General features: G+C 40.6%; 1 protein-coding gene across 8 annotated transcripts in view; it reads left to right on the top strand.

Moving 5' to 3' along the window:
* Window positions 1-22,417, top strand: part of PAK1 (p21 (RAC1) activated kinase 1) — a 149,101-nt gene that overhangs the window by 53,345 nt on the left and 73,339 nt on the right. For 2 of the 8 annotated variants that reach the window (XM_023209333.2, XM_023209337.3), the window contains exon 1: window positions 9,414-9,627. The exons of 4 other annotated variants lie outside the window; for them this stretch is intronic. The gene's annotated coding sequence lies outside the window, so the exon portion shown is untranslated. Of the gene's footprint in view, window positions 1-9,342; window positions 9,628-22,417 lie in introns of those variants that run through there. 2 more of the 8 variants (XM_023209335.2, XM_031936671.1) reach the window with 2 other exon arrangements.

Here is a 22,417-nt window from a genome sequence, read left to right as displayed (position 1 = left end):
TCAGCAGAGACTTGAAGGAAGGCAATAAGCCATATGGATATCTGAGGGGAAATGTGTTTTTAGGCATAGTCACCATAGGGTACGAAGGCCTGGAGGAGAGAGTGTATATAGCCTGTTGGAGAAAGCCCTGGTGCCTGGAGCAGAGTGAGTGAAGTGGGGAAAAGTCGGAGATAAGGTCAGTGAAGTAGCAGGGTAAGATGAGGGGAGGAGGTAGAGGAAGGTAAGATCATATAAGGCCTTGTATGTCTTTGTAAGGACTTTGGCTTTTACATTGAGATTGGGGAAGCCACTGGAAGATTTTAAGCAGAAGAGAGTGATGTGATCTGTGACATATTTTAAATAGATCACCCTGGGAGGCAAGAATGGATCAGTTAAGAAGGATGTTGTAATATTCTTGGTCAGAGTTTCCCAACAATGGCACTATTGACATTTTGGGCAGGATAATTCTTTGTTGTGAGGGAGTTAAGGATGTTTAATAGTATCCCTGGCTCCCACTTACTAAATGCCAGTAGCACTTACCCAGTTGTTTTAATCCAAAATTTCCCTAGACATTGCAAAATATCCCCTGGGGAGCAGAGCAAATCTGTCCTCCCCTCCCCAACTCCTCTTCACCCCACTATTGAGATCCACTGTTGTACACAAAAATTGCTGATGGTTTGGACCAAGGTGATAACAGTAAAGGTGATGAGAAGTGGTTGGACCGTAGATCTGTTTTGAAGGTAGAGTTGATAGAATTTGCTGATGGATGCTTGTGGGTGCTGATAGACAAAAAGTGGAGTAAAAAATGAATCAGATTTTTGGCTTAGCAACTGTAAGAGTAGAATTGCCATTTATTGAGGGGTAGGGGGGAGGAAACACCTGAAGGGGGAACAGAGTTTTGACCTGTTGAGTCTGACAATCAGTGACACAGCTTTGTCTCCTATTGTCTTTAAAAATGCTTTTCCTTTTGAGGGTAAGAACTAGGTCATGTCATCTTTGCATCCGTAGTGACAAGCATTGTGTCTGGCATGTAGAATATGTTCAATAAGTGGTGAATGAATGATGAGATTATTTACTATTTCCAAGAAGGACCAAGTTATTTACTGTTTCCTAAACCACTCATACTTTTTTCTCATTTGGCCCTTTGTTTTTGTGATTCACTCAAGGGAAATCTCAATATCGCTATGAAAATTTTACTCCTTCTTCAATACCAACCCAAATACTGCCTCTACCACGAAGCTTTTCTTAGTTCTGCAGGTATAATTAATGTCTCCCTTCTCTGCACTTCTTTGCCTTGTTTGAAATTTAAGTATGCTTTGACTTATGACTGGTTGCTTTGACTTATGACTGACTGCCACTAAATAGATTTATTAGTACCTTTTTTCATTTCCATCTTTCTTTTGCTTGTTTCTTTACAGTGTTTTTGTAAGCTACTATTATTATTTATTTTATACTCCACCTCATATCAAGATCTAAGGTGCTCTAGATCATCATTACTGAAAGTATACTCCACAGAAAGTGACCTTAACAGGCAACTGGCCTTACCATCTAATCACTACAAGAAAAAATGTCATTTCAGATGTTGTTTTAAATCCAACATCATCATTGTTGACTGATTTCCTTGTACATTTAACTGGTTGTGTCAGGAGATTTGTAATTTTCACTTAGTACATATATTGTTTTAAAAGTTATTTGTGGTTTCTAAAGAACCCAATAAAAATAATCATTTTCAAATCCTTTAGGCACTTCAATCACACTGTTCATCAGTTATAAACCATTAGATTGAAAGCTGTAGTCTCCAAACAAAACCAAATTTTTGAATGATTATTGATCATTCGCTTTTATAATAGAGTTAGCAGGAGTTGCTAACTCATATGCCTACAGAGGAGAGATAAGTGACTTAAAAAGGCCTAGTTAGGCTTAAGATGACTACAGAGACAAAACATTGCTGGCCAAGGTCCATGGCTTATAAGAATAATTTGTTAATTATTTACTTTGAAAACCAGAGGACTATTTAAATGAAAGGAGTCATTGCACTTAAAATATGTTAACTGCTAACTTGTGTAACTTCAGCAAGTCGTTTGAGATCTCCAAGATTTAATTTCTTTGAATGTACAGAGTCATCTCTAAAGTTGCTTTTACCTCATTTGATTCTGTTAGTAATAAATAAAACTGCTGGCATCTTACCAGTATGCCTCAATTTCATAAGTATTGTGTTTCATCAGAGGGAACTAAACTTAGCCAAGTTTCCTATAGCAGCACCCACCATTGAAAGAGAGAGACAGTGTATTAGCCAGCCAGTTAACCTTCGGTAACCAAACCAGTATTTGGTTATTCAGAACTGAAATCTAAAATAGATGATGTCTGAATTTGATCGTTCCTGCTGAAGATATTAGTGGTTCTGCCTAATATTGTACATAGACGTTTTGTTGTTTTGTCTACCTGATCCTATTTATTTTGTTCAGTCATTTTTCTAGTGCAGCACTTTTTAGTTTTGTATTTGCCAACTTCCCCTATTAGTGGTGATTTCCTGGAAACATAGGCCATTTCTAGGTCATCTTTAATCCTCAAAACCTGGAACAGGCAAGAGCACATGACAGATGTTTGAAAAATGTTTGAAGAGATGGCATGCTTATTAGCTTTGTAGGTGACAAAAACTGAAAGAGAAAACTAATATTTAGATGAGTGAGCTTGGAATGATGGGCTGAAGCCAACAAGATGAAATTTAGGAGGAAGACAGCAAAGTTCTGCGTTTTAAGTCTCAAAAGAAATGGCAACATATGGGCAGGCTGGAGGAGACTTAGCATGATGCTATTCTTATGAAAATGGTGGTTTTGGCTGCTGAAGCTCAATGTCAGCCAAAGGCATTGCAGTGGATAAAAATCTCATGGCAACTTCAGGCTGAATTATTGGAAGTATTAAGTACAGTTAAAGGAGGTGATAGTTCCACTATGTTTTGCAGGGGACAGACTGCACTTAGAGTGTCATGTTCCCCTCGGGGTACCAGGCAGTAAGAGGATCATTGCAAACAGAACTCTATTTAGTGGAGGGTACTCTAGATCATCATTACTGAAAGTGTAGTCTGAACTGTTCCCAGCCCACAATGGGAAAAGTGTAGAAATTGAAAGTACTTAGAAATCTTTATAGCAATTTGTCAGAGTAATTTTATGTGTAATGAATCTAATAAAAAGGAAGATGAACTTTATCTTGTATGTCTTTGTTTCTTTTTTTTTTTTGCTTGATAATTTTTTTATTTTAATAGACTTTATTTTTTAGAGTTTTAGTTTCTATAAAGAAAAATTGTGTAGAAAATGCAGAATCTGGCTGGGCGCAGTGGCTCACACCTGTAATCCCAGCACTTTGGGAGGCCGAGGCAGGTAGATCCCCTGAGGGTCAGGAGTTCAAGACCAGCCTGGCCAACATGGTGAAACCCCATCTCTACTAAAAATACAAAAAATTAGCCAGGCGTGGTGGTGTGCACCTGTAATCCCAGCTACTCGGGAGGCTGAGGCATGAGGATTGCTTGAACTGGGGAGGTGGAGGTTGCAGTGAGCCCAGATCACGCCATTGCACTCCAGCCTGGGCAACAGGAGTGAAACTCTGTCTCAGAAAAAAAAAAAAAGGAAATGCAGAATCCCTCTCTCCCTGTTTCCTCTATTATCACCATCTCATTAATGTAGAATAGATGAACCAATATTGATACATTATTATTGACTAAAGTACATAGTTTACATTAGGGTTTACTCTTTGGGTTGTATAGTTCTGTAGGTTTTGACAAATACATAGTGTGTGTATCCACCATTATAGTATCATACAGAATAGTTTTATACCCTAAAAATGCCCTGCGCTTCACCTGTTCATTCCTTAACCGTTAACCCCAACCTTTCAAATACCTGGCAGCCACTTATCTTTTTACTATTTCTATAGTTTAGCCTTTTCCCAAATATCATGTAGTTGGAATCAGCCTTTTCCGACTGGCTTCTTTTACTTAGAAATCTACATTTTAGGTTTTTCCATATCTTCTTGTGGGTTGATAGTTCGTTTCTTTTTTTACTGAATAATACTACATTGTATGACATACCACAGTTTATTCATTCAATCTTGAAGGATATCTCAGTCGCTTCCAGTTTTTAGCAATTCTGAATAAAACTGCAATAAACATTCATGAGCAGGTTTTTGTGTGAACATAGTTTTCAACTCATTTGAGTAAATACCTAGGAATACTATAATCACATAATGATGATTCAGTCAGTGATGGACCACATATATGATATAGCCATCATCACATATTAATGCAACATATTACTCATGTTTGTGGAGATGCTGGTGTAAACAAACCTACTGTGCTGCCAGTCATATAAAAGTATAGAACACATAATTATATGTATTATATAATGCTTGATAATGATGATAAATGACTCTGTTACTGGTGTATATATTTACTATGCTTTTTGTTGTTATTTTAGAGTGTACTCCTACTTATAAAAAAAAGTTAACTATAAATCAGCCTCAGGCAGGTCCTTTGGGAGGTCTTCCAGAAGAAGTCATTGTTATCATAAGAGATGTCAGCTCCATGCATGTTACTGCCCCTAAAGATCTTCCAGTGGGACAAGATGTAGAGGTGGAAGACACTAATCTTGACAGTGGGACAAGATGTACAGGTAGAAGACACTAATATTGACAGTCCTGACCGTGTGTAGATGTAGACTAAAGTGTGTGTTTATGTGTTAGTTTTCAACAAAAAGTTTAAAAGGTAAAAAAATAAAAATAGATAGGCGTGGTGGCTCACACCTGTAATGCGAGCACTTTGGGAGGCCGAGACAAGTGAATAGCTTGAACTCAGGAGTTGGAGACCAGCCTGGACAATGTGGTGAAACTCCATCTCTACTGAAAATACAAAAATTAGCTGGGCATGGTGGCACATGCCTGTAATTCCAGCTACTCGGGAGGCTGAGGCACAAGAATTGCTTGAACCCAGAAAGTGGAGGCTGCAGTGAGCCAAGATCATGCCACTGTACTCCTATCTGGGTGATGGAGTTGAGACTCTATTATTATTACTACTGCTACTACTACTACTGATAATACTACAAAGAATACAAAAAAGCATTAGAATAAAGCTATAAAGAAAATATTGTTGTATAGCTGTACAATGTGCTTGTGTCTTAAGCCAAGTATTAACTACAATAGAGTCAAAATTTTTTTTTTTTTTTTGAGACAGAGTCTCGCTCTGTCGCCCAGGCTGGAGTGCAGTGGCCGGATCTCAGCTCACTGCAAGCTCTGCCTCTCGGGTTTACGCCATTCTCCTGCCTCAGCCTCCCGAGTAGCTACAGGCATCCACCACCACGCCCGGCTAGTTTTTTTTTGTATTTTTTAGTAGAGATGGGGTTCCACCATGTTAGCCAGGATGGTCTTGATCTCCTGACCTTGTGATCCGCCTTTCTCGGCCTCCCAAAGTGCTGGGATTACAGGCTTGAGCCACCGTGCCCAGCCAAGTCAAAATGTTTTTAAAAAATTAAAAAGTTTATAAAGTAAAAACTTATAGGAAGTTAAGATTAATTTATTATTGAAGAAAGAAAAAAATTAAAGTTTAGTTCAGTCTAAACATATACTGTTTATAAAGTCTACCATAGTGTACAATAATGTCCTAGGCCTTCCCATTCACTTACCACTCACTCACTGGCTCACCCAGAGAAACTTCCAGTCCTGCAAGTTCCATTCATGGTAAATGCCCTTTACAGATGTACTGTTTTTTTTTTTTTTTTTTTTTGTTTTAATCTTTTATGGCGTATTTTTACTGTACTTTTTCTATGTTTATGTATGTTTAGATACATAAATACTATTGTGATACAGTTGCCTAGTATTCAGTACAGTAACATGCTATACAAGTTTGTAGTCTCGGAGCAGTAGTAGGCTATACCATATAGGCTAGGTGTGTAGTAGGCTGTACCATCTAGGTTTGCATGTGTACACTCTGTGATGTTCACATAACAATGAAATCACCTAATGACACCTTTCCCAGAATGTATGCCTGTCATTAAGTGACACATAACTGTATTTAGCTTGTAAGAAATTCCTAAACTGTCTTCCAAAGTGGTTGTACCATTTTGCATTTTCACCAGCAATGAATGAGAGAGTTCCTGTTGTTGCATATCCCTATCACCATTTGGTGTTGTCAGTGTTTTGGATTTTAGTTATTCTAATAGATGTGTAGTAATACCTCATTGTTGTTTTAATTTGCAATTCTCTAATGATAAAAGATGCTGAGCATCTTTTCATACGCTTGTCATGTGTATATCTTCCTTGGTGAAGTGTCTGTTCAGATCTTTTGCCCAGCTTTTTTTTTCTGTAATTGGGTCACGTCTTATTGAGTTTTAAGAGTTCTATGTATATTTTGATACAAGCCTTTTATCAGATGTGTTTTCTCCCAGTCTATGGTTTGTTTCTTCATTCTCTTAACACTGTATTTTGCAGAAATTTTAAATTTTAATCAAGTCTAACATGTCAATTTTTTTCTTTCATGGATCTTGCTTTTGGGACTATATCTAAAAAGTCATTGCCAAACCCAAGGTCATCTAGATTTTCCCCTACATTATATTTTAGACATTTTAGTTTTGCATTTTGCAAATGCAATGGTCTGTGATCCATTTTGAGTTAATTTTTGTAAAAAGCATAAAGTCTGTGTCTAGGTTCATTTTTTTGGATGTGGATGTCCAGTTCTAGCACAATTTATTGAAAAGACTGTCCTTTCTTCATTGAATTTCCTTTTCTCTTTTACAGTCAGTTAACCACATTTGTATGGGTCTATTTTGGGCTATTTACTTCAATTCCACTGATCTGTTTATCTATTTTTTCGTTAATACCACATTGTCATTATCACTGTAGCTTTATAGTAACTCAGTCTTCCAATAGATATCAATATAGTTATATCTATAAAAATATATTGCCTAGGCCACATCCCAGACCAACCGAGTCAGAATCTCTGCTGGGACTCTAGTATATTTACACATATTTAAAGCTTTACAGGTTATTCTGGTGGACAGGGATAATTGAAAGCTACCCTACTAAACCATAAAATCATCAGCTCCTGGAAGATGTGGTTCTGTTCACTGATGTGTCTATCCCCAGTGACTTGCACAAGATGCTTAAATAGTTGTTGAATGAACAAACGAGTAAAAGAACTGGGAGTATTTATCAAAGAACTGGGAGTATTTATCTTGGAGAAGAGAGAAAGTGGAGGGGCATAATAAATTAGCTTACATACATACATAGTTGCAAGCCTTTAATGTGACCTGCCCTGGAGGACATTGCTCCTGGAGCAGAATTAGAAATTTACAGAGAGCCACCTGGCTGAATGTGAGGAAACACTGCCTCATAGTGCTAGTGGAAAGTGAGCTCCTCATTCCTGCAAGTATTTCAGAAAAGCCTGGAAGACCATCCAAAGGGGATGCTGCATGGAGTGGGAAGTTGAGTAAGATAAGTTCCTATGATTATTGATTATTAGTTTGAAAAGCTGTGTCTAAGGCAGAGGACTACTTCTGGCTCTCATTCACCCTGTGTAAATTGGGATGAAGGACATGGTGTGGGGTTAAAAAAAAATCTTAAAATGACTTTGAAGCTGAATCCTCAGACTACAGCAACTCTCCAAGTCTCTATTATTGACCAATTCTTTTTTTTTTTTCCTTTTTCTTTTTTTGAGATGGAGTTTCGCTCTTGTTGCCCAGACTTGAGTCCAGTGGTGCGATCTCAGCTCACTGCAACTTCCGCCTCCCGGGTCCAAGGGATTCTCCTGCCTCAGCCTCCCGAGTAGCTGGGATTACAGGTGCCCGCCACCACCCAGCTAATTTTTTGTATTTTTAGTAGAGATGGGGTTTCACCATGTTGGCCAGGCTGGCCTTGAACTCCTGAGCATTTACCAGATGTGTGATCTTGGGGAAGTCACTGACTTCTTTCACCCATTGTATTCTGTTTTCCACCAAGTTCTGCTGCTGCTTCTTCCAAGCTGTGTCTTTAGAAAACATGCTTGCTTCTTTTTACATTATCTTACAATATGTTAGTCTAAATCATTACCATTTTCTGTTGCCTGAACCTCTGAGTGAATTTATTATCTTGTTTCTTATTTCCACTCCTACCCCCTTTCTCCGCTGAACAGCCAGTGATCTTTTAAAAAATGTAAGTTAGAGTTTGTCATCCTGCTTTCAAACCTTTCAAAGCCTTCCCACTGATAAAACTTGGAACAAAAGCCTAACACCTAATTATGACCCGAAAGACACCACATAATCTGACTTCTGTCATGCCTCCTCCTAGGGAGCATTTGCAAATGTGTGAAGGTGTGTTTTATTGTTTCAGTAATTGGGAGGCACTACTAGAGGCACTACTAGTCTGGGCCATGTTGGTAAATGTTCTCTAATGTGTTGTTCAGCTCAGGTTCCATCACAATGCCTGATACACAATAATTGGTTAAAAAATATTGTATGAGCCCTGGACATTTTCCCTGGACCTCCGTTTTGACATATGTGAATTGGTATAGTGCCTACTTTATAAGGTTGTTTTGAGAGAGACATAACATTTATAAATTACCTGGTACACGGTAGTTGTTAATAAATGGTAGCAGTGGCCAGGTGTGGTGGCTCACGCCTGTAATCTGCAGTTTGGGAGGCCGAGGCAGAAGGATTGCTTGAGAACAGGATTTGAGACTAGCCTCGGCAACATGGCAAACCCCATCTGTACAAAAAATACAAAAGTAACGGGGTGTGGTGGCAGGTACCTGTAGTCCCAGCTACTTGGGAGACTGAGGTGGAAGAAGGATCACCTGAGCCCGGGAAGGTCAAGGCTGCAGTGAGCCAAGATCCAACCACTGCACTCCAGCCTGGGCACACAGCAAGACTCTGTCTCAAAATGATGATGATGATGATGATGATGATGATGATGATGATGATGATAATAATAATAATAATAATAATAATAATAATAATAATAATAATAATAATGATGTAGCAGCTGCAGCTGCTGAGCTTTCTTTGCTTAGAAGCAGTTATAGGGGCCCACCTAGCGTTCTTCCTGGAGCATTAGAATTAGAACCTGGCACGTTTGGGGAGGGGGGAGGTGTATCTCTTTCCCTGATGCCTAATGTGAATCCTAGGTCTGACCTGAGGAATCCTAGAAGAGACTCCTCTATACTCAGCTGTAGAAACTAAGGCACAGAGGAGCTCTGGTTGTCTTCCTTGACTCTGGAGCTCACACAGGATTCTGACAAGCCCTGGAAAACCTGGCCCTGGAGAGAAATTACCTCCTGCTGGAGACTGGGTGGGGAGAATAGCTGAGACGGTGGGAAGATAGCCGTCTCCCCGCCCTCAGCTCTGCTTTGCAGAAAAGGAGAAGCGCGCGGCTTCCTCCCGCCTCCTTCCCTCCTTTCTTCCCCCGCCCCTTCTGTTTCGCCAACCCCGACGCGGCGCCTTCGCTGCCGCCCTGCGAGGGCGCGAGCGTGCTGCACCTCGGGAGCTGGCGGCTGAGCTGCCAGGAGCCCAGCCCAGCCGAATCGAGCGGAGCCGGTGGAGCAGGGGCCTTGTGGGTACCCGGCTGGGCAGGCAGAGGTGCGGCTCTGCGACGGAAACAATCTCCAGAGATGCCGGGGCCAGCCTTTCCCACCAGGTAATGCCGGCCCTGCTTGGGGCTCCCCTAGCTGGGCCGGGTTCTGGGGGATCTCCTCCGGCTTTCGGAGAATGGTGACACGGGATCCAGTAGATTTTGAGGGGTGTCTTACTTTCCTCTTACCTTAAGGGACCTAAATGAGAGAAAGGGCTGAGGGTGGAACCTTTAGATGAGCCCAACCAGGGCTAGGCCTGCACTGGAATCAGAGCTCTGCCCAGGGAAGGGTGTGAAGGGGAAGCTGCGCCTTTGGGGAACTGCTCTGCCTCAGAGGCTCTGCTCCTTTGCAAGCCCCCTTCTACTTGGTGGCCAAGGTGGTGCTTTCCTCTGCTTTGGCTTAGTCGCTGGCCTGCTGGGACTGTGGGGGCTTTTCTCTGTTAAGAGGTTGAATGAACTGGGAGGGAGGAGACTGGGGGGACTGGTCCTGTTCAGACATCCTCTGTGCTTGAGTTGCCATATCTGTGCAGTGAAGGACTTGACATTGTTTGTTACTTTGGCTTTTCCAGACCGTCAAACCATCTTTTGGAAAGGTGAGCTGGTTTAAAGTGCTAAAATGGGCTGCAGAGATATCCCTCCCTCAACACTGTAGAAGAAAGGAGAACTTGGGAAGTAGACTTTGGTATCCTGTCTTCCAGCTAGCCTTTCGAATGGCATCTTGCTGGTTCTTCAGGGGCAAAGCAAAGTCTGAGAATGCTGATGCTTATTTTTAGTGTGGTGCGTAGGTGCGTTCGGTGTAGGGAGGTAGGGTTGGAAAGTAGAAGGTCAAGGTATGTTAATGCTTCTAAACTGGCCAATTTTTCTGTCCTTAGATATAAAGTTGCTTTAAACTAGACTCTCTTCTCTGGAGCCCCTTCCTTATTCTGCTAAGTTAATGACAGACGTGCCTGTGGTAATATCTTAATCACTATAATTCCTTCCTTCTTTATTACCTGGCACCAAGAAGCTCATGTCAGGCCCGATAATAACCTACTTTGATTATTTTGGACCTCTTTCCTCCCCCTAGTTTTCTCATGACTCTATGTCTTCCTCTCCTCGCTTTTCTTTCTATTTCCTCCTCCTGATCATTTTTCCTGCCCCCTGCCTACCTTTTCTCCTGCCATCCCCTTCACCCTTCCTCCTCCCCTCTTGCTTCCCCTTTTGTATTTCTCCCCCTGTGTAGCCAGTTTTTCCTTCCCTCTCTTGGATCCTCCCCCTCTTGATTAGGCTTTCTTCTCTTTTCAAAAATTTTTGGTTAAGCTTTCTCATTATTCGTAGGTTACTGGTTTGTAGAGACCTTTTCTGTGTTTGTGAGGTCCAAACGTTGTTTTCTACCTAACTCACCTGCTTCTAGCTTTTACCTCCAAATTTTATCTTCCCCAGGTACCATTCTCTCTCTTTACTGCCTCTGTGCCTTGCTTTGGGCCTGCCAAGAAGCACTCGCTCTTCCTGCATTTGTTTCCTATCTTTTCTGGTGGTGGTGGGGCAGCAGGTAGGCAGTAGGGAATAAGCAAGATGGGAAATGGGGGGCCTGAGTGGGAGGAGAGCAAGAATGTCAAGTAGTGCTGGGCAGAGGCTCAAGTTCCCTTTAGTGAGATAAGTGACTGGGAGGACCAGAAACTCTGGCAGCTGTGAGATGGCTGTGGAGGAAAGTAGGTAGCTCAGGGAAGAAGAGGGAGGATAGCAGGGATGGGTTGGAGGGACAGGAGGAGGAGGCCTGGAGGAGAAGACAGTGCTCTTTTGAAGAAGACAGTGGCCTGGACAAGATAGGGGTTATTTGGGGTAGGGCTGTGTATAGAAAGAGAGAGATTATAGTCTGGGAAAGGGGACTGTATAGGTTAATAATCTTCCCCTTTGATTACTGGCTTTTTGAACTGATTTCTACTCAGCAAATTTTTTTTTAGTTAAAAAATTTGAAAGAATTTACTGTGTTTATCATGTTTAAAGTGTACAATTCAGTTTCAGTAAGTACATTTATATCTTTTTTTCCCCCTTCATCCTCTTCACTCCTTTTCCTGGCCTTTGGTAACCACCAGTCTACTGTGTATCATCATGAGATCTACTTTTTTACCTCCCACATATGAGTGAGAACATGTGATATTTGTCTTCCTGTACCTGGCTTTTTTTTAATCTGAAAAAATGGCCTCCAGTGTCATCCATGTTGCTGCAAATGACAGGATTTTATTCTTTTTTTATGGCTGAATAATATTCCATTGTACTTAACTGTACAGTTCAGTTTCAGTAAGTACATTTATATCCTTTTTTCCCCTTCCTCCTCCCTACTCCCTTTTCTGGCCTTTGGTAACCACCAGTCTACTCTGTATCATCATGAGATTCATCTTTTTACCTCCCACATAAACATTTACCATGTTGGGGTAAATGACAGGATTTCATTCTTTTCTGTGGCCGAATAATATTCCGTTGTGTGTATATATACATATATATGTATACATTTTCATTTTGGCTGTTATAAATAGTGCTACAGTGTTCATGGGAGTATGATATCTTTCATATATTGATTTGCTTTCTTTTAGATATATACTCAATAGTGGAATTGCTGAATCATATGGTTGTTTTTTTTTAGTTTCTGAGGAACCTCCATGCTATTCTCCATAGTGGCTCTACTTATTTACATTTTCACCAGCAGCATATGAGGGTTCCTTTTTCTCCCCATCCTTGCCAGCATCTATTATTGCCTGTCTTTGTCTTTTTCTTTTCTTGAGACAGGGTCTTGCTCTGTTGCCCAGGCTGGAGTGCGTTGGTATGATCATAGCCTACTGTAGCTTCAACCTCCCAGGCTCAAGCAGTCTCCTACCTCAGCCTCTGAAGTAGTTGGGACTGCAGGCACATGCCAGCATGCTGGCTAATAAAAAAAAAAAAAATTTTTTTTTTAGAGGTGTGGTCTCCCTATGTTGCCCAGGGTGGTCGTGAACTCCTGGACTCAAGTGATCTACCTGCCTTGGCCTCCCAAAGTGTTGGGATTATAGGCATGAGCTATCGTGCCCAGCCTTTGCCTGTCTTTTTGATACAAGCCATTTTAACTGGAGTGAGATGATGCCACATTATGGTTTTGATTTGCATTTCTCTGATGTTAGTGATGTTGAGCATTTTTTTCATGTACCTGTTGGACATTTGTATGTCTTGTTATGAAAAACGTCCATTCAGATCTTTGCAAGTTTTTAAATTGGATTACTTGGTTTTTTTTTGCTATTTAGTTGTTTGAGCACCTTATATATTCTGGTTATTAATCCTTTGTCAAATGGATAGCTTACAAATATTTTCTTCCATTTTGTGGGTTGTCTCTTCACTTTGTTAATCAACAAAATTTTTGTGAGCTCTGTCCTTAAAGTCGGGGAGTTAGAAGGAAAGCAGAGATGAGAATGACAAAGTTGCTGTTTTATTGACACTCACTGTCAGAATGTGGAGTGTGTGTGTGTGTGTGTGTGTGTGTATTTATATATATTTCTCCATAGTGGTTCTACTAATTTACATTTTCACCAACAGCATATGAGGGTTCCTCTTTCTCCCTGTCCTTGCCAGTATCTATTATTGCCTGTCTTTTTCTTTTTCTTTTCTTGAGACAGGATCTTACTCTGTTGCCCAGGCTGGAGTGCAGTGGTACGATTATGGCCTACTGTAGCTTCAGCCTCCCAGGCTTATTATGGTAATTATGGTACTAGGTTGGTGGGGATACAAAAATTAAAACTGGCCTCAGTTGCTGCTCTCAAATGCAGGTCAAGGAATGTGGAAGCTCATGTGGTAAGTATTGTAGAAGGAAGCACAAGGGGCTGTAATAATGTAGAAGAGGGCACTTTTGATTTAGCAAGACAGTGGCAGAGCTAGGACCTAAACTTAAGTCTTCTCTGAAGGTGATATCTATTCTCTTATATCCTATTATCTCCTGAGTTTGTGTATACATACAGTGTACAAGGAGTTTTCCTGTCTCCTCTTTTCTGCCTACTTTTTGGGGGGAGACTCTAGGTACTGCTGACATGAAAAAAAGAACAATCCCATGTGGCAGGTCACTGTGCCATGGCCAAACAAACACTCATTACCTTGCAAGGGAAACAGACTTCGTCCCTGTTAACTTCTGGCTTGAGGCCACTTGGGTGACTATGTGCTGAGCTCCCTCTATGAGTCATTTGATCTCTTCCTTCCTTTTCTCCCTGTTCCATTTTCTTAAATTCAATTTCTGGTGGGGTGTAGAGTCCAGAGACCAGATGTAGCTAGGCTAGGTATTTTTACTTCCACTGGCCTCCATAGAATAGGGATTTAACACCTCATATGGTTGGTGAGGATCAGATGAAATCATGAATGTGTGAAAATGCTTTGTAAAGTGCCATATAGATGTTATTGTGGTTGTTCCCGAATGCATTTTCAAGCTGTGAAAAAATGCTCAGATGCTATAGCCTGAAAGCCTAGGGTTGCCACTGACAGGCAAGAATAGACATCAAGATTTACTAGACCCTTTCTCTGCCCTCGAAAGACTCACAGACTAATAATGGGAGAGGATTGAGCCTCAATCCTCAATGAGTAAAGGAAAAGGAGTGGGGTAGATAGGGCTTTAGGACTGGTAATGAGCTTCATGGTCAAACAGAGACCATGAAGTATGTGCTTTATTTAAAGTCGAACAGATAGTAGGTGGCAATTATAAAAGATACTTTTAGTGACTTCTTATGATGTAACAAAAAAAGGGGAGGGGGGACTTAAAAGTAGATTGACTTCAGTTCAAATCCTGGTTCTACCACTTACTGTTACCTGACTTTTAATATTTTTAAGCTTCATATATAAAAATGGAAGATATTTATACCTACTTTGAAGGGTTACTATAAAGCTTAAAAACAATCATATAAAAAAGAAAAAATAATAATTATATAGTAGGCACTTAATAGCTGTACTTATTCTACAAGTCCCCTGACTCCTAGGCTATTAAGTGCCCCTCTTCTGGATTCATGCAGCACCTATGTCTTTCCTCTCACCACTCAATAATGGCAGTTACCATATTGTATTGTTATTGTGGTTAATGTGTCTGCCTTTCCCATTAGTCTGTGAGATTTTTGAGGGCAGGGACAGGGTCTAGTAAATTTTGGTGTCGATACTGGGTGTCTACTCTTTTTTTTCCTTTGAGATAATGTCTCTCTCTGTCGCCCAGCCTGGAGTGTAGTGGAGCAATCTCAGCTCACTCACTGCAGTCTTGACCTTTTGGCTCAAGCAATCCTCCCACCTCAGCCTCCTGAGTAGCTAGGACTACGGGTGCATGCCACACACCTGGCTAGCTTTTGTATTTTTTGTAGAGACAGGGTTTCACCACATTGCCCAGGCAGATCTCAAACTCCTGAGCTCTGATGATCCACCCACCTCAGCCTACCCAAAGTGCTGGGATTACAGGCATGAGCCACCGTACCTGGCCCTGAGTGCTTACTCTTGCCAAGTCCTGTTTAGTTGCTGAGTATACATTGGTAAGCACAGCAGACTTACAAAAGCATACCGTTGCTCCTTTACAAAGCTGACGTTTATTGAGGGAGATGTATAATAAGTAAACGAATATAATTACAACTCATGATGATGCTGTGAAAACCAAGAGTTCCATTTGGTCTTGTTAGATTTAAGGTACTGATGAGAAACGCAGGTGGAGTTGTCTAATAGATGGTTTTTAGGCTGAAAGAGAGCTGTTTGGTCTAGAGATCAAAACTTGGGCATCATCAACATATTAATATGTAAAGCCATGAGAATGGAGGAAATAATCTTGGGGAAAGTGTAGTGTATCAGTAAGGAAGGTTCTGAGCAACGAAGGTCCCAAGCCTTGGATATGTGGATGATAGCTGGAGAAGGAGGATTATGCAAAGGAGATAGGAGTAGACAGAAAGATGAAAGGAAAGCCAAGTGAGTGTACTTCCCTAGAAGCCAAGAAAGTAGAGTATTTGAAAGAGAAGAGAGGTCAATTACATTTAATGCTGCCAAGGTACTGAGTAATGTGAGGACAGAAAAATAAGCATTTATTTTGGCAAGATGGGGATAACTGATAATCTTGACAAGACTGCTTTTGATGAAATGGTAGATTGTTAGTTGGCAAACAGAAGGGGAGGAAGTGGAGATAGTTTAAGTAGACAGTTGTTCTGAGAAGTTTTGCTACGAAGGGGAGCAGAGAAATAAGTGGTATTTGGAGGAGGATGTGGGTGTCAAGGGAAAGGTGTGTGTGTGTGTGTCTGTCTGTCTATCTTTGAATAGGAGACACCAGAACTTGTTTATATTCACCCAGTATTTCTCAGATCAGTCCAGAAATTTAGATATCATCTTAATTTTTCCTTTTTTTAATCACATGCTGTATCTAATCTTTAAACCATTTGACTCTACCTTCAAAATGTATCTGCCTTTGAATTACTTCTCTCCACCTATTGCCAATCATCAGAGCCACCATTAGTTCTCACCTGGATTATTGTAATGACTCCCTAATGGTATCTCCACTTCTGCATTGTTCCCCTGCAGCCTATTCTCCTCTGCTGCTAGAGTGGTCTATTTAAAAACATAAATCAGATCAGTGCTCAAAACCCGTCAGTGTCTTTCCACATTTGCTGCAAAAGCCAAATGTATTGTGGCCTGTAAAGTTCCACACAGTCTGACCTCTGGTTACATCTCTGATCTCAGTCCCTTACCACAATTCTCTTTGTTTACTCAACTTTAGCCTTGCCAATCTTTTTGCTGTTCTACGTGCCCAGTATATTCTCATCTGAGACATTTGTACTTATTACTCCCTCTGCTTAAAATGCTTTTCCAGATATTACTATGATTTGCTGTCTCATTTAATTGAGGTCTTAAGTAACTTTCTCAGAGAAGCCTGTCTTGATTATCTTCTCTTATGTACCATGCCCCATGCATGCCCCTCCCCCTAATAGTCACACATACACATAGACTTGCTATTGTGTATTTATTTGTGTATTTCTCTGTCTGCATCTCTTACTAGACCATAAACTCTAAGAGCACAAGGCCTTTCTCTTATTCAACTGGATTAGTATTGGTACTTTGTAGATGCTCAGTAAATGTTTGTTGAATGACTGAATGTATCTAACAGAGAGGGAAAGGTTGACATAGCTGAAACAGCAGATTATACCAGGTGAGAGGGAGTGAAGGAATACAGGGATAAAAGAGAATTGGCTCTGGATGAGAGGAAGAACACCTCCTTCATTGTAACTGGAAGGAAGAAGGAGAACATGGATGCAGATACAGGGAGGCACATAGATTTGAGGGTAGGAAGATGTAGTTCTTCTGCCAAGATTTCTGTTTTCTCGTTGAAAGTAAGCTCATTGGCTGGGCGCAGTGGCTTACGTCAGCACTTTGGGAGGCCGAGGCGGGGGATCACCTGAGGTCAGGAGTTCACGACCAGCCTGGCCAACATAGTGAAACCCGGTCCCTACTAAAAATAAAAAGTTAGCCTGCTGTGGTGGTGGGCGCCTGTAGTCCCAGCTACTCGGGAGGCTGAAGCAGGAGAATCACTTGAACCCCCGAGGCAGAGGGTGCAGTGAGCTGAGATTGTACCACTGCACTCCAGCCTGGGCGGCAGAGTGAGACTCCATCTCAAAACAAAACAAAAAAAAAAGAAAAAAAGGAAAAAGAAAAGAAAGTAAGCTCATTAGCTAAAGGGAAGGGCTAGTGGAAAATCCTATTGAATTCCCATTTGAGGTAGGGTAATCATATGTAGGAAAGTGTCTCAGCCTATTTTGTGTTGCTATGATAGAATACCACAGAATAGGCAATTTCTAAAGAAAGGAAACATATTTCTTGAAGTTCTAGAGCTGGGAAGTCCAAGGTACCTGCATCTGGTGAAGGCCTTCTTACCATGTCATTCCATGGTAGAAGGTGGAAGGGCAAGAGAGCAAGAGTAACAAGGGAAGGGGGGTGAACTCATCCTTTTGATCAGGAACCCACTCTCTTGATAACTAATATATGCCTGTGATAATAACATTAATCCATTCATGAGGCTGGAGCCCTCGTGATCCAATCACCTTTTAAAGATCTCACCTCTCAACAGTTGCAGTGAGGGTTAAGTTTCCAATACTTGAACTTTGGGGGACACATTCAAACCAGAGCAGAAGGTAATCATAACTTTCAAGTGAAAGCGGTTAACTGGATTTTGTAATGTTCTCTAGGACATTTGGCTGCTTCAATATAATGACAGTTGGGAGAAAGTTGAGTTCAACTATCCCAAAGCTGGGATTTTGCCAGTTAAATTTTGGAAAAGGAGAGAAGGGCAAGGTGTTGATAGTTTTTGATGTTTGAGTAATTTTGATGGACCATGATTAGATAAAGAGAGAGAAAAAGGCAGGGGACTGCTGGATAGTTTATTGGAGCTCAAATTGAAGTCTAGGAATTGTGGAAATTCTTGAGTAAGTGCATGGATAGGAGGTTGTATCTGAAGTGTATATGATTCATTCTAGATATTGGAATTGTTGCACATTTTGGTGATAAGATCCCAGGTGTAATCATGAGAGTATTGGCTAACTTGGACTGTAGGTCCAAAAATGGAGTGACTAGGGTGTTGACATGATCATCATTGTGGCTGTTGAAGTCACCTAGAATGATGACTAGAGGGGTTCAGAAGAAGACTGAACGAGGAACTAAATAAAGCCTTTCAGTAGGAGTGACCAGAAAGTGATTAGTAGGCTGCAAAGACGTGTGATAGCAGCCAGTGGAAGCTACTCAAAGGAAAATACAGGTTTTTACAAGAGGGAGAGAAAGACATAGTTTGGAAATGGCACTGAAAATTAAGGACAACACTGATAAGTAGGGTGTAAGAGGGAAAACAGCCTCCAGTTGAGAGGGCTTCTAGAGAAGGCTCTTCTTCAGGGCATAGCCAGATTTCTTTTAAGGTAAAGGAGCAGAGGAGTGTTAGCCAGTGGCAAATGAGAAGTTCCAGAGGGAATAGTGGAAAGGTTTCAGAGTCAGGACAGGGGGAGGGAATTTGGGCAGGTTAGAGGGTTCACAGAAAAGGTTGGAGATGAGAGTTTGAGTGATCATGGATGACTGAAGTAAATGAAAACTGTAGGATTGATTGATTGATTTAGTCCTAATTACTTTTTAGAGGAGGGAGACAATCCCATTTTCATGCTATGGTTTTTGACACTTTGAGATAAACTATTCCATTGAGGCAACATGTAGCAATGTGGGAAATCAGAACATGTTCAGGCAGAGGTTGGCTGGAAGGTCAACCAACTAGGAGACAGTACAATAGATTCCATTGTTTCCTGGGAGGTTGAACAGAGTGGCCCCTTTATGGTTCCTTCCAGCTCTCAGATTATAAGGGCCTCAACTTTATCATTGCAGGTCATCCAGTGGGAGGTTTGGAGGTTTGAAGTTTAAATTTGAATTTTTGCCTTAATTATTGGGAATAACTCAACTGGGGTTGCAGATTAGGAATTTCCCAAGATAGTAGGCAGAGGATTATAAGACCTGTAAGTACTGGTTTCTGGAAGTAACTCTAGTGACTGTCTGCAAGGTGGTAGGAGTGAGGAAGTTGCATAGGTATGGATGGGAGTGGGGAGGATTAGAGGTACAGAGCCAGCCTAAGAGAACTTCAGTCTCTCACCCTAAATTTCTCTGGCCTTTCCACTTCACTTTGCTGCCTCTCATTCTTCTCTAATTGTAGGCAGCCTCCCAGATATAGTCACTTGTTCATTCTGTCTCAAATTACATAATTAGTGTAGAAAGAGAGTTTTCAAGAGAATAACCAGAAGCTAGTAATGTTTTTATCACTCATTTAGTGATTTTAGGTAAATTGCATATCCCTATAGGTTCCAGGTTCCCATAAAATAAAGGTTTTTATTTTATAAAAATAAAACTGGCTGGTTCTTCAGGATCCTTTTAGTTCCTGTGTTTTTTCTGCTAATCCAGGCTGCCTTAGTCAGTGAACCTTGGCTGATTACCAGGTGTGTAACAGCTCAGCCTGGGGATGTAGAGATTAAACAAGCTTCAATTTTTTCCCTTGAGTTATTCATGGCCTGGTGAGGACAAGAAGCATGGATTATGGTTGATATGATGAAATTTGGAAATTGTTGCATAGAAGTACATATAAAATGCTATTACATTTCGGGAGCAGAAGTAGTGGGATCTGTTAAATTTGGGGGAAAGATAGAGATGAGGGGTTTCTGTGAAGGTTGCATAGGGGAAGTGAGTCAGGTTGGGTCTTGAAGAATGAGTAGGAGTTTGTTTGGCAGAGAAGTTGGGACGTTTTAGGCAGAGAAAACAGCATAGGCAAAGGCAGGAACATGAAAGCTTAGTAAGCTAGAATGACATGTTTAGGAAATAGTAGAGATGAAACTAGAAATATAAGTGGGGGAAGGGAACAAATATTTATTGAACATTTATTTTGTGCCAGGCAGCATGATAGGTGCTTTTATATATGCTTGTTAATTCTCATAACTCTATAAAGTAGGTAGTCTTGTTTGTGTTTTACATAAAGGGAAACTGAGTATCAGAAAGTAAAGTAGCTTTCCTAACCGCCCAGAAACAGCCAACAGTTTTCCTCCCTGCTGCTCTAGCAGTTGTTGCTAAACCAGAGCAAGTGGCCGGGCTGCATAGTGGGAGTATCTTTGACATGTTAGAAGGACATCCCTCAGCAAATTCAAGACTGCGGCATTCCAGTCCCCTGCCAAAGAAAACCTCCTGGCACAGTATAATTAAAGATCAGATTCTCATAACCAGGCCTCAAGGGCATACAGTACTCCCCAGTTCTGGATGGAGTGTTGATCATGCCAGTTGCAGCTGCTGTGGGCTGTTTGGACTAAGAAGTGTGATTAGTATATGGAACAGGTTTTATTTCTTCTCGAGTTAATATTAGAGGTTATCTAGTCCTTTCCTTTGCCTCTAGAGTCAACAGTGTAGTGTGGTGTAGTGGTTCTATCACCACACAGGCCTAATTTCAGGTTCCTGCCTCTGCTGCCCACTAGCTGTATGGCCCTGGGTGACTGGCAGCATCTTTGAAACTTTGCTTCTTCTTCTGACTTGTTCACTGTTCTTCATGCATAGCTTGTCAAACAGTAGGTGATGAATAAATATTTGCACTGATGAATGAGAAAAATGATACCAGATAGACTTCTGAGTTTTCTGTAAACTCCAAAGTGTGATCTAATGTTAGTGATTATTAAAACAGCCCCCAAATAATGCTAAAATCCTAGTTGTAAAAATGGTTAATCCTGAAGATTTTCTGAGGAAACTGTTTCTAGAATTTTAGCAACTCTATAAGGCAGTGTAGAAGACTCTCTTAAACTCCAGGTCTTATTGTGTGACTTGGACTAAGCACCAGAATTCATTTATCTTCTCTGGTGCTTAGTCCCATTGTGTGAACTCAAGGCATCACTGAGTCCTCAGTGCAGATGGGTAGCAGATGGTCTCCTCCTCCACGCAATACCTCTTTTCTCATTGTCATCTCTCCACAGCCTTGTTTTTTAATTAAAAGCCCCATCTTTTATTTTTAACATGGGCCATTTATTGCACAGTTCTAGAGCTGTTTAGAATGGACCATTTTTCTGACTAGTGCTCTATGTGGTACATAAAAGACCTGCTGTGATCTGCACTGTTCCACTTTTTCAGTCTCCCATTTTATTCTTTTATGTTGCGTTCTGCCACACTGTACTCTCACATTTATGTTATTCTGTGGTCTAGATGCATTTGCCATCATCTTTCTCCATGAAAATCACTCATTTATTGTCTCTTTTCTTTGGGCCAAGCACTATATACTAATGCCTGGACCTACCCCAGACCAATTAAATCAGCAACTCTAGGGGTAGAGTTCAAGTATTAATGTTTTCCTCCTCCACATTTTATTAAGAAAAATTTCAAACATTGAAAGAATCTTATAGTGAGTACCTGTGTACCCACCACCTAGATTCTCCTACCATTAACATTTTCGTATACTAACTTTATCATATGCATTATATATTGACATGTATATTATGTTGTATCCCTGTTCATTAATCTTATTTCTTAAAAATGCATTTGAAAATAAATTGCACATATTAATATACTTCTCCCCGAGCACTTCAGCACTGGTGTTAAACTTCAGCACCAGTGAGCTTTAAGAAAAAAACTCACAGGGGATTCTAATAGCCTAGAGTTAAAAACCACTAGTCTGACCTATTTGTTCTTTAAGCTGCTACTCTGAATACCACCTCTTTTCTTAAACTTCACTGATCACTCAAATTCAATTTAACCTTTCTTTCATGTGTGTTTGAACATTTTACTGTTTGTACTGTTCTACAGCACTATTCACAATTGACCTGGCATCGTGGTTTTCTAGGGACCGCCTTCTGCTAACTAGATGGTGATAGCCTCTAGGGTCAGGTCATATTTTATTCATTATCTATCTGTCTATCTACCTATGTGTCTTCTTTCATATATTTATTCTTGGTTTCTAGCATATATAGCACCTTACATATTTTTATATGTATTTTTTTTTATATGTAAGGTGAACTGCACTTGAACTGCATTTGAATGAAGAACCTGCAGCTTCAGCAAAAGGTGTATATAACTTTCATATGTGTTTACTTACATATTCTGTGTTTTTTTTTTTTTTTTTTTTGATTGGAGGAATAAGAATTCATTTATCATTTCTGGTACTTAGGGTAGACTTTTAGTAAAAGTCAAGCCCAGCCCAAATGTGCTAATAATATTTTTATATTTGCCATTGGCTAGATTTGACTAAACTAATCATAAATTAGAAGTAGCAGAACACAAAGGGCTAGAATTACCTCAAGAACAGTATAGTTGGAAAATCCTTTGGCAGAGAGTTTAAAGATGAGGTCTGATAAAAAAACAAACAAACAAA

This window comes from Piliocolobus tephrosceles, chromosome 13, assembly GCF_002776525.5.
Source record: "Piliocolobus tephrosceles isolate RC106 chromosome 13, ASM277652v3, whole genome shotgun sequence".
NCBI classification, from domain to species: Eukaryota; Metazoa; Chordata; class Mammalia; order Primates; family Cercopithecidae; genus Piliocolobus; species Piliocolobus tephrosceles.
This window is presented reverse-complemented; position numbering and strand designations above follow the sequence as displayed.